The sequence below is a fragment of the Euphorbia lathyris genome, chromosome 1, assembly GCF_963576675.1.
Source record: "Euphorbia lathyris chromosome 1, ddEupLath1.1, whole genome shotgun sequence".
NCBI lineage: Eukaryota > Viridiplantae > Streptophyta > Magnoliopsida > Malpighiales > Euphorbiaceae > Euphorbia > Euphorbia lathyris.
The window spans coordinates 15,914,857-15,927,128 of record NC_088910.1 but is presented as its reverse complement, the minus strand read 5'-3'; positions in this window follow the sequence as shown (position 1 = coordinate 15,927,128).

Here is a 12,272-nt window from a genome sequence, read left to right as displayed (position 1 = left end):
TATATGCCAATGTGTAGAAGTATCAAAATTGGTCACCGTATCATAATCGAATTATGTGATATGTGTATTTTACATTATTATATCTGATATAAATGACAAAAAAAAAATGATAACTGTGTCAAACGGATCTCGTATCTTAATACTTCTATCTATAAAGTTGCTCTACATTTTCTTCTTTTCTATAGATTGAAAAGACGAATGAGAGCATGTAACTTTTCGCCTTTCTCGATGTGATCTTGTAATTTTTGAAACCTACCTTTGAGCACATGAATCAATTTAGGAAAAGAGGTAAAATCTACTAGTTGGGTTGTCTTTGGGATCACTCACCTCTCCAACGAGTCAGGGCACACCCTATATTGAATACGATCACTCAATTGGTAATCCATTTTGATATAAAAATGAGTCGTGTCAATTATATCTCGTACCATACTATTTTTATCTATAAAGTTGCTCTACTTAGCACTCAGTGCTCATTGTGTTCTTGTAGATTGGAAAGCCGAAAGAAAGCATGTGACTTTTTGACTTTCTTAAAATGATGTGACTTTTGGAGCATATCTTTAAGTGTCTGAATCAATTCAACAAAAGAGGCAAAATCCCTTAGTTATGATGTTTTTGGGATCATTTTCCTTCCGTCAGTTTGGGCACCTGTATATTGAATATTGTGCTGAAAACTCTTGTAGATCAGGTTGTTTCTCTTTGCTCTTCGATTATAAGAAAGTCTATAATTTGTATTATCGTGTTTAACAACTTTAAATATATACCAACTAAGTTCATGTCAAATATGTCTACATTTTCTGACTGACGTAATAGCCACATGTATCATGTTGCATATTATAAGTAACAAAATTGTTCTCTCTCAAAAGAAAAAAATAACGTGAAATTACATTTTTATTCAACATCACGCATTTTTTCAAGAGAACATTACGCATAATTGACATATGGGTTAATTACACAATATTTATTAGTAGATTAAATATGGCATTACACTCATTTGGGTTCCTAAATTAAAACTTCAAAATCAATTAAGATCCTAAACTATCAAAATCATCAATTAGGTCCCTGAATTAAGCAAAAATCATCAATTGAGTCTCTATCCTATCCTAAAATCGGAAACTGTGACTATTTGATATAAACTGTAATAATCTGTGTTGATTCAAAATGGTTTTGGGAAAGAATATATGAAATTGTTCAACCGAATGATTTTCGATGAGGCCTCAATTGAAGATTTTTGTTTAAATGGGGACTCAATTGATGATTTTTAGCTAATTCAGGGACCACATTGATGATTTTGATAGTTCGGGATCTTAATTGATTTTGAAGTCTTAGTTTAGGGACCTACATGAGTGTTATGCCATTAAATATTTACATGTGTCTAATATTAAAGAAAAATATTCTAATTATGTCATTAATTTAAAATTATCATAATTTACTATTTTTTAAAAATCTATAACTAAATTTGATAAAACTATAAATAAAATTATCATAATTTACAAGTGTCTAATATTAAAGAAAAATATTCTAATTATGTCATTAATTTAAAGAAAAATATTGCTGCTGGAGGAGTTTTTCGGGATGCTGGTGGCGCTTGGCTGGCTGGGTTTACCCATAACTTGGGAACGGGCTCATCCTTTTCTGCGGAGCTCTGGGGTATTCTGTCGGGTATTAAACTCGACATTCGCATGGGTGTTAAAAGGCTCTCGGTGAAGTCTGATAATTTGGAGGCAATTAACAGGATTTCGGATAGCCAGGCTGTTTGTCTTAAGAGCCAGAATCTCATCAAAGCGATTTTGAGGCTTCGTCCTGCCTTTGAGACTCTTAATTTCTCCCATATTTATAGGGAGCAAAACCGCGTGGCGGATCGCTTGGCAGCTGCTGGGCATGGGGGAATGTTAGGTGTTTCTACCCTCTCTGTTCCTCCTCCTTTTCTTTTGTCTTCTCTCCTAGAGGATAGGGTTGGGGTCAGCCTTCCTAGACTGATCCCGGTGTAGGCTTTTGGTTGTTTGTTAGATCCAAATTGGGATTTTTTTTACCTCGTACTTGAAGCAACCATAAAAACGTTTCCTCGGATTCATATCACGCCAAAGATCTGATTATCACACTCCACGAACATTGCAGCTTTTGTATTTCACGTGTTTTTTCAATTGCAGTCCATGTCAGCAATTTGGGTTTATGTTTTACAATTGGACAAGTTTGAGGGGTTATGTTTTACAATTGGACAAGTTTAAGAGGTAAGTTGTTATTGAAAGTTCGGGGGCAGTTACAACATTTGTATGTGTATTAGGCCTTAATTTAATGTTTAAAGTTTTTTTTTTTTTTTTTGAAGGTTTAAACCCTTGATTAAGGGGTTTTCTAATCAAAATTTGAAATATTTATACCATAATTTTGTTGCACGCATCAACAAAGGTAAATTTAAAAGATGTTGACATTTTAACCTCATTTCTAATCTGAAAGATGTTGACATTTTAACCTCATTTCTAATCTGACATACTCAACGATACAATTAATGCCACCATTTCTTTATAGTATTTGATATTTGCTAGTATACATACTTCATTGTTGTATAATTACGTGCAAATTCATATTATTATTTTTTTGTAAACATAAACTCTATTTTTTTTTATTTAATTGAATAATACTATAAACATTGCTAATGTAAATACTCTTAAAAGTTAAAACTATTATCCAAAAGATAATAAAATGGAAATGTAACAATCAAAATAATATTATAATGGGATAAGGTGGAAAAAAAAACTTTTAACGTTAACTTTACGTATAATGTTTAAAATGATACAATTTTACATTTAATGTTGGTAGTCAAGAACAATTTTAACTTTAAAGTTCACAAGTTTGAGAACTTATTTATCAAATTGCCTTCTCGGTCATGAACTTGGCATTTACACTTAACATGTACTTCATTTTATCACTCATTGGTAACAAGTCACAAACATATTATTAAGCGTGAAAAAAATTAAAAAAATTAAAAAAATATACTATATTTTGTACGAGCTGGACAAAGAAATTCAAATATTTCATCCAATTTAAAAATAGTAATCTTCAATTCTATTATTAAATCACAAAAAATATGAAATATTTTTTTTAGAATCAACTTGTGTAATTGGTGCCGAATAAGGAACAAAATATCAATGTTTTATTATAATTTCTGAAATTGACCCAATTTGCCAACATTAGGGGTAAAGTTGCTCTTGGATGCCAATATTAGGGGTAAAATTGCATCATTTTAAACGTTAAGGGTAACATTGCTTCTACCTGTAAACGTTAGGGGTATTTTTGCACCTTATCCCTATTGTAATTGAATTATAGGTATGGTAAATTATAAAATTGGGCCAATTTGAAGGCATGTTTACATATTAAGACTCATTACACAACACATTACATATTTAGACTATTTCATTTAGGAATTACTCAATATACCCTTCATATATATATATAACAACTTAGACCATTTTTCTTCTTTCTTCTTCCTCTCTTATCCTAGGAACTCGAAGTGTTGTGCTTCTGCGAACTCGAAACTTTCAATCTATGTGTTTCTTCTCTTCAATTTCAATGGCAAGAAACGACAATAAGGTACGTATGTGTTTTTGTAATTTCGTTTGGTTTAGGGTTCTGTGTTCTTATTTTTTATGTTTTTGCGATAATGGTTTACGGTTTATGGTATAGGTGTGTTTTTCCGTTAGTTTATAGCTATTTTATGCTAAATGGAACTTATAAATAGTTGGAAATGATAGTGAAGAGTCCATAGAGAATTAAAGAGTATTGAAGAAGAAGAAAAAGAACTGTAACTTTTATTAAATGTAAAACAGATATCAACTCTGTTTTTATACTGCTAATTACAACGGCTTTATTAATTACAAAGGTAAAAGTTCCTAACTACCCCTTTCCTATTTTCTTTATTACATTTATAATCCTATTACTCCCCCCCCAAGCTGGAGTATATATAGAGAAAACTCCAAGCTTGTTTAACAAAGTAGAAAAAAAAAATTGTTGGTAAAGGTTTTGTGAATATGTCTGCAATTTGCAATTGAGTATAAATAGGTAAAGGTTTAATTAGACCTGCTAAGAATTTCTCTCTAACAAAATGACAGTCGAGTTCTATATGTTTGGTTCTTTCATGGAAGGTTGAGTTTTTTATGATATGTAAGGCTGAAGAGTTATCACAGAAAAGTGGGATAGGGTGTGGGTGTGGTATTTGAAGAGCTTGAAAAATGTAGAGTAACCATTGCAATTCACTGGTTACAGCAAACATGGCTCTATAGTCAGCCTCTGTTGAGGATTTTGAAACAGTTGGTTGCTTCTTGCTTTTCCAACTAACCAACGAATTTCCAAGAAAAACCGTGTAGCTAGTTATTGATCTTCTGCTATCCAAACATGTTACCCACTCTGCATCTGAATATGCTTGCAAAATCATGCTTGAACTGACTGAATAAAATAAGCCCTTTCCTAGATCTTTCTTCAAGTAATGAAGAGTTCTTGTGGCTGCCTTTTGATGTATATCAGTTGGTTTTGACAAAAACTGACTAAGAGTGTGGACTGCAAAAGTGATGGCATGTCTTGTGTTGGTGAGGTAGATCAGCCTTCCAATTAATCTTCTATATGATGTAGGATCTTCTAATGGTGTGCCCCCTTCTTTTGTTAATCGGAGTGGAGACTGGTTTTGCTGCTAATAGTCCTGCGTCTGTCAACTGCTTAATATTAATTCCCATCTTTGATCTTGCCACCTCAAGACCTAATAAATACTTTAACTCACCAAGATCTTTGATTTTGAATTCACCATCCATTAACTGCTTAATATTACTAATTTCTGCAAAATCAGTTCCTGTTAATATTATATCATATACATAAATTAACAAAATAGTAGTAAGACCATTTGTAACTTTAGTAAATAAGGAATGATCTTCCAAAGACTGTTTGTATCCATGAGAAACTAAAAAATTTGACAATCGAGCAAACCATTGTCTACCTGCTTACTTAAGTTCGTACAAAAGATTTCTCAAGTTTACAAACCAACCCTGGTTTAGATATCTGTAACCCTAGTGGTGGAACCATATATACTTCCTCATCTAAAAACCATGTAAAAAGGCATTATTAACATCACATTGATATAATTTCCAATTTTGAATAGCAGCTATTGCCAAAACAAGTCTCACTGTTGTAAGTTTTACAACTAGAGAAAAAGTGTCAATGTAATCTAGCCCTTCTACCTGGGTGTATCCTTTTGCAACTAACCTTGCTTTATATCTTTCAAGAGTGCTATCACTCTTCAATTTTACTTTGAAAACCCACCTACAACCTATAGTTATTTTCCCTCTAGTAACTTAGTTAAAACCATGTTTTGGTCTTTTCTAATGCGTCAAGTTCTGTTTGCATTGTAAGTCTCCAACACTCATGTTTTTCTGCTTCTTTATATATCTTATGTTCTGGTATGATAGCCATATTCATAACATAATGCTTATGAATGTTATACACCTTGTCATATGCAAGAACTTGAGACAAAGGATATTGTATTGATTGTGTTACTACTTCAGGCAATGGTGTTAAGGATAACTGATTACAATGAAAATCTTGGAGATAATTGGGTGTTTGCCTTTTCCGGGCAGACCTCTTAACAGGATGTACAGGTTCTATAGATGGTTCATGTTGTTGGGATCCTGTGGTATTTTCTAAGTGAGGGATAGAAGTTGTATCAGAATTAATCTGAGTTGCCTCAATAATATCTTGTGTTTGTGATATATTTCCCCCATTAGAAACATTAGCATGTGGCAAAGCTTCTGTTGAAACAGGAAAACTAATATGATGACACAACTCTACATCAGTAAAGTTTAAATCTTGTGCAAAATCATTAGACAAAATAGGAAAATTCCAAGTATCCATAGATGATGAGTGTGAGGTATATGGAAAAATATGTTCAAAAAATTTAACATCACGAGACATGGTATATGTTTTGCTAATTAAATCATAGACCTTATAACCTTTGACATTTGCTTTATAACCTAGAAAAATACATGGCCTTGCTCTAGTATCAAGTTTGTTCCTATACCCTTTTAAATTTGAAATGTAAATAAGTGAACCAAAAACTCTTAAGTCTGAATATAATGGTTCTTTCTTATACAACATGTGATAAGGAGTACTATTATGCAACAATGGTGTAGGTAACAAATTAATAAGATATGCGACATATATAAGACAATCAGCCCAAAAAGGTAAAGGCAAAGAAGCATGAAACCTGAGGGATCTAGCAACATTTAACAAATGTTGATGTTTCCTTTCAACAATACTATTTTGCTGTGGAGTACAAGGGCATGAGAAATGATGTATAATCCCTTTTGACAAGCAAAAATCCTCCATTTTCAACTCTGGAGCATTATCTATTCTTAGAGTCTTAATTGACATAGAAAAATGTACTAACACATATTGGTAAAATCCTTCTAAACATTTAGATGCCTGAGATCTATTCTTTAAAAGAAAAACCCAAGTATATCGAGTAAAATCATCTATGACAGTCAAAAAATATCGATATCCAACATAAGAAACAGTATCAAATGGCCCCTAAGCATCTGCATGAACAATTTCAAAAGGTTCATGTGTTTTGGTAATACTTTCTGGAAAAGGGAGTCTTTTCATTTTAGAAAGAGGACATATAGTGCAATTAAAAAAAATCATTCTTACAACAAGGAACATCTGATGTAAGTTTATTCATCAAGCTTAATTTGGAAATAGGGATATGCCCTAGCCTATAATGCCAAAGCTGAATAGAAGATAAAGATGTCTGTGTAACTAAATTTACATCAGAAACAATTTTATTAACAACATCATAGTTTGCATTACAATCTGAATGCATTATGTAGATGCCTTTATCATATTCAGCTGAACCAATCATCTGCTGATGGTTGCTGGTTCTTATCTGACAAATTCCAGGTAGAAATAAGCAAGTAAGATCAGTGTTTTTAACTAACTTACTAACAGAAATAATATTAAAATGAAATTCAGGAATGTAAAAGACATTGCTCAAGATTAATTTTTCTGACAACCTAACAGTCCCAATTTTTGTAACCTGGATAGTATGATTGTTAGGCAATTTTACAATTATATTCCTAACTTCTTTAACAGATTGAAAGACATTCAGATTGTTAGCTATATGATCTATAGCCCCTGAATCAAGGATCCAAGTATAACAAGATGATTTAACACAATTAGATATTATTCCTACGGCAAATTTAACACAATTAGAATCAACTTTACCTGCATCACAAGTACCTATGACACTGTTGATGGTATGTGTTTCGTGTTGTTGTGGTTCATGTAGCATTGCCATTAACCTGTGAACTTGGTTTGGATTCAATTGTAAACCAGAAACGTTAGTAACATTATTAACAGGAAAAACATATTGTAGTTGTGTACCATTTGTATTCATCTGTGTGTGATTAAACTGAGTGGTCTGTTCTGGAATAGAACTTGATACTGTATTAGCAATAGTGGAATTCCATGAATTAGAAACCGATCCTCTTTTGGTGAATTTGAAATTCTGTGGAAAGCCATGCTTCTTGTAACACTGATCAATAGTGTGTCCTGGCTTATCACAATGGCTACACATAGGTCCTTTCTTCTTGTCATATCACTAGCCTTTAGAAAAATTAATAGATGATTCCATCAAAGGCATAGACTGACCTATGAGTTGTCTAACTTGCTGAAGCACCAAAGAAAACACAGTGGTGATCTCAAGTAATGGCTTTATTAAGAGAATCTGAGATCGAATAGGATCAAATTCTTGATTTAATCCCTTCAAGAATCTAATAACATAATCTTCTTCTTGATATGTTTTAGCCTTGATTAGAACTGATGCACAAGCACAGGCAGGAACACAAGAACACATAGATAATAGCCTAAAATTACTAAGCTCCTCCCAAACATACATTTGCCTAGTTAAATAATCTGTTATAGAGTAAGATCCTTGAACAAAAGAGTAAAACTCATCCTGTAATTCTGAAATCTTCAACGCATCGCCTTGAGAAAAACGTGCTTTGAGATTTTTCCACACATCACAACTATTATCAAACCACAGTATACTTTTAGCAATAGTTGGAGATAACTATATATCCAAGAAAAAACCATAGTATTACAGCGATCCCAAGCTACTCTGTTCGAATCATTTATAGGTGGAGGAGGCAAAGTTCCATCTACAAAAACTAATTTGTTCTTTGCCTTAAGAGCTCTTTCCATTTCTCGACTCCAAGAATGGAAATTACTTCCGTCAAGAACTTGAGAAACTAGAGTAAGACCAGGATTTTCATTTGGATGTAGATAGAAATGATTAGATGGATTTTGAGAAAGATCAAGATTGTTACCACTTGATATTCAACCAATCAGTGGATTCTGAGTTGAATTTGCTCCTTCTGTCGGCATTTTAGATCTGGATCTAAAATCAGAATTGAAAACAGCAAAAGAGAGATCTTGTTCTTTGTACTGGAAATAGAACAAGAGATAAGAGAATTCCAGTTAATTGTTGAAAAGAGATTGAAGATGAATTGAATCAATTGATTCAGAAGTTGAGTTGCGAAAACGTTCGCTCTGATACCATATTACAAATAGAGAATTAAAGAGTATTGAAGAAGAAGAAAAAGAGCTGTAACTTTTATTAAATGTAAAACAGATATCAACTCTGTTTTTTACTGCTAATTACAACGGCTTTATTAATTACAGAGGTAAAAGTTCCTAACTACCCCTTTCCTATTTTCTTTATTACATTTATAATCCTATTAACATTGGTAGTCACAAAACAATTTTAACTCTAAAGTTCACAAGTTTGAGAACTTATTTATCACATTGTCTTCTCGGTCATGAACTTGGCATCTACACTTAACATGTACTTCATTTTATCACTCATTAGTAACAAATCACAAACATATTATTAAGCGTGAAAAAAATTAAAAAATTAAAAAAATATACTATATTTTGTACGAGCTAGACAAAGAAATTCAAATATTTCATCCAATTTAAAAATAGTAATCTTCAATTCTATTATTAAATCACAAAAAATATGAAATATTTTTTTTAGAATCAACTTATGTAATTGGTGCAGAATAAGGAACAAAATATCAATGTTTTATTATAATGTCTGAAATTGACCCGATTTGCCAAACATTAGGGGTAAAGTTGCTCTTGGATGCCAACATTAGGGGTAAAATTGCATCATTTTAAATGCTAAGGGTAACATTGCTTCTGCATGTAAACGTTAGGGGTATTTTTGCACCTTATCCCTATTGTAATTGAATTATAGGTATGGTAAATTATAAAATTGGGCCAATTTGAAGGCATGTTTATATATTAAGACTCATTACACAACACATTACATATTTAGACTATTTCATTTAGGAATTACCCAATATACCCTTCATATATATATATATATATATATATATATATATATATATATATTACAACTTAGACCATTTTTCTTCTTTCTTCTTCCTCTCTTATTCTAGGAACTCGAAGTGTTGTGCTTCTGCGAACTCGAAGCTTTCACTCTATGTGTTTCTTCTCTTCAATTTCAATGGCAAGAAACGGCAATAAGGTACGTATCTACTGTGTTTTTGTAATTTCGTTTGGTTTAGGGTTCTGTGTTCTCATTTTTTATGTTTTTGCGATATTGGTTTACGGTTTATGGTATAGGTGTGTTTTTCCGTTAGTTTATAGCTATTTTATGCTAAATGGAACTTATAAATAGTTGGAAATGATAGTGAAGAGTCCATTTGCTCCGAAAAACTACTTTGCAAATATGAATTTGCTTCGCTATTTCTCCAACTGCGAAGTAAAATCTTCGCGCTTGGGCCAAAACCAGGAAACTCATATTTGCAAATCCTTATTTCCCTTCACGGTTGCTCAAAACCGTGAAGCTATAAGTGATTTTTGATTTCGCAGTTTCACTCCTGCTTCGCGGTTTTGAGCAACCGCGAATGAACATACATGTGATTTGCTTCGCCATTGTGATCAACCGCGAAGTAACCAAGTAATCTATGAAGCTTTTTTTATAGCATTATTTGCCTAAATTAAGCTACATTTTGTTGAAGGTTCAGGACCGATCCTGAGATTTTGAAAGTCCAGGGGTAAAGTAGTAAATGAGGAGCCTAATGAATAAGTATAAGTAAAAAATAAAATAAAATAATCAATGATGTAAAAGAATAATTACTTAAAAATGACACATTTTTATTACACTTAATAGGATCTAATAAAAAACATCTAATTTCATATAAAAACATTTTATTTCATTTGAAGTACTCAATTGCTCATAAAAAAAACATTATCTACAAATATTTCTCGATACAGAATCACTAAAAATAGTATATACATCAATATGATCTAACATCTGTCAATACATAAAAGTTCTAAATCATTCGACCTTTCTTGTGACGTCGATGACCTCAAATAGTTTTTCAATAATTTTAACTTTGAAAAGATTCTTTGAGCAGATAGAACAGTCACTGGCATAATTATGAGGATTGACAAAGGAATTGAAATATTTGGATAACAATATGTTGTTTTGACAAACTCGAGAATTTCAAATGCTGATATCAACAAGTTTGACAAAGTCATTTGCAACACTTTGATTTCTGAAAAAGCACAATCTCCATCAACATGCGAATTTTTTTTACAAAATATAGTCATAAAATTGTGTGTTGTGATTGTTTATGGATTAATTATTATTGGTGCATCTTTTGAGATTTTAATTTTTTTACTTTTTAATAAAAAAAGTTTTTTTTGGACCCTTAACTCTCTTGTACCTAGATGTGTGTTGTGATTTCTTTAGGTCTAGAATTATTTCCATAACTTTTGCATCTATTAAGATTTAATTTCTATATATTTTTTTAATAAAAATATTACTTTTGGACCCCTCCCTCCTTTGGACCCTGGACATGCACCCCTTTTGTCCATGCATAGGGACGACCGTGTGAAGGTTGATCCATCTAAGGTTGATTAAAATAAGAGGAAGAGGGTATCAGTTGATAATAGTATAAAAACATCAAGTTCAAGTATCCTTATAGCTTGAATACAAAGACATCAATCACAGTGAGGGGTGATTGGGATGCGATGAAGAAAGCCGAAGCAACTTCGATTCACCCCCTCATATGTCATGGATTTTCCCATGGTTTTTCATTGGCCTTTCCACATGATCACACAAAAGGCAATGGTCGATTGACATACTGCTACTATTAACAAACAAGAAAAACAAAGATAGTGTCAAACAATGTACTAAAGCAAGAAATAAAATGTGTTTCGCATTTACTTAAACTGCGAAACAAAGTACTAAACTGCAAATTCGCAGTTCTTCACGGTTAATGGAACTGTGAAGTATATGTATGTTTTGGCTTTGCGGTTTTATATGATCCGTGAAGCTGTCGGGAAAAATCTGAAAACTCCAAGTATAGGTTCAATACACAAAACTAACTTCAAATACACAAAACCTATAGTTCCAAAAGGATTTATGTATTACATAAAGAGTTTGGATCTTAGATTGATGTATGAAAATGAAGGATCCCCAATGAATATAATAAAAAAGTTCTGAAGAGATAAAGAAGAAAGAGGAAGAAAAATGGTCTAAGTGTTATATATATGAAGGGTATCATCGGTAATTCTTAAATGAAATAGTTTAGATATGTAATGTGTTTTGTAATGGGTCTTAATATGTAAATGAGCCTCCAAATTGGTCCAGTTTTGTAAGTAATACAAAAAAAATATAAGTAGGATTATAGTAATGAAAAATCACAAAATGGTAAATATAATAAACCTTTTAGAGAAGACTTTGATGTCTTATCAAGTTAGTCTTTTTAAAATAGATTTGGTTGCTGTTAGACGAGGTGCCGCGGCCTAATCTCCCGGGCGGACCGGGGGGTGGACACCTCATGGCGACGTAAGCGGTGATTGGCGCCGAAAGCAACCAATCGTGGAATCAAGCTGCTCGGCAGGACCGGAACTCGGAGTATGGAAGAGTCGCCACCCACGAATGGGAAAATGAACACCGATCCCTTGCGGGAGACCGGTGAGGGTTCGAGAAACTTAGGTACGAGCCGAGAATGCTAGCTCCTTTCCGGAGAAAGGCTACTAGGCACCCCGACACCGTCCGGTTATGAACCACCGGCCTCCTACTCAGCGTGTTAGGCGATAACAGACTAATCGCATATTTCTTTAAGTTTAAAATTCATTTGAAACCTTTTCTTTCTCATTTTGAAAACCGTTTTGAGCATATATTATCGAAAGCCATT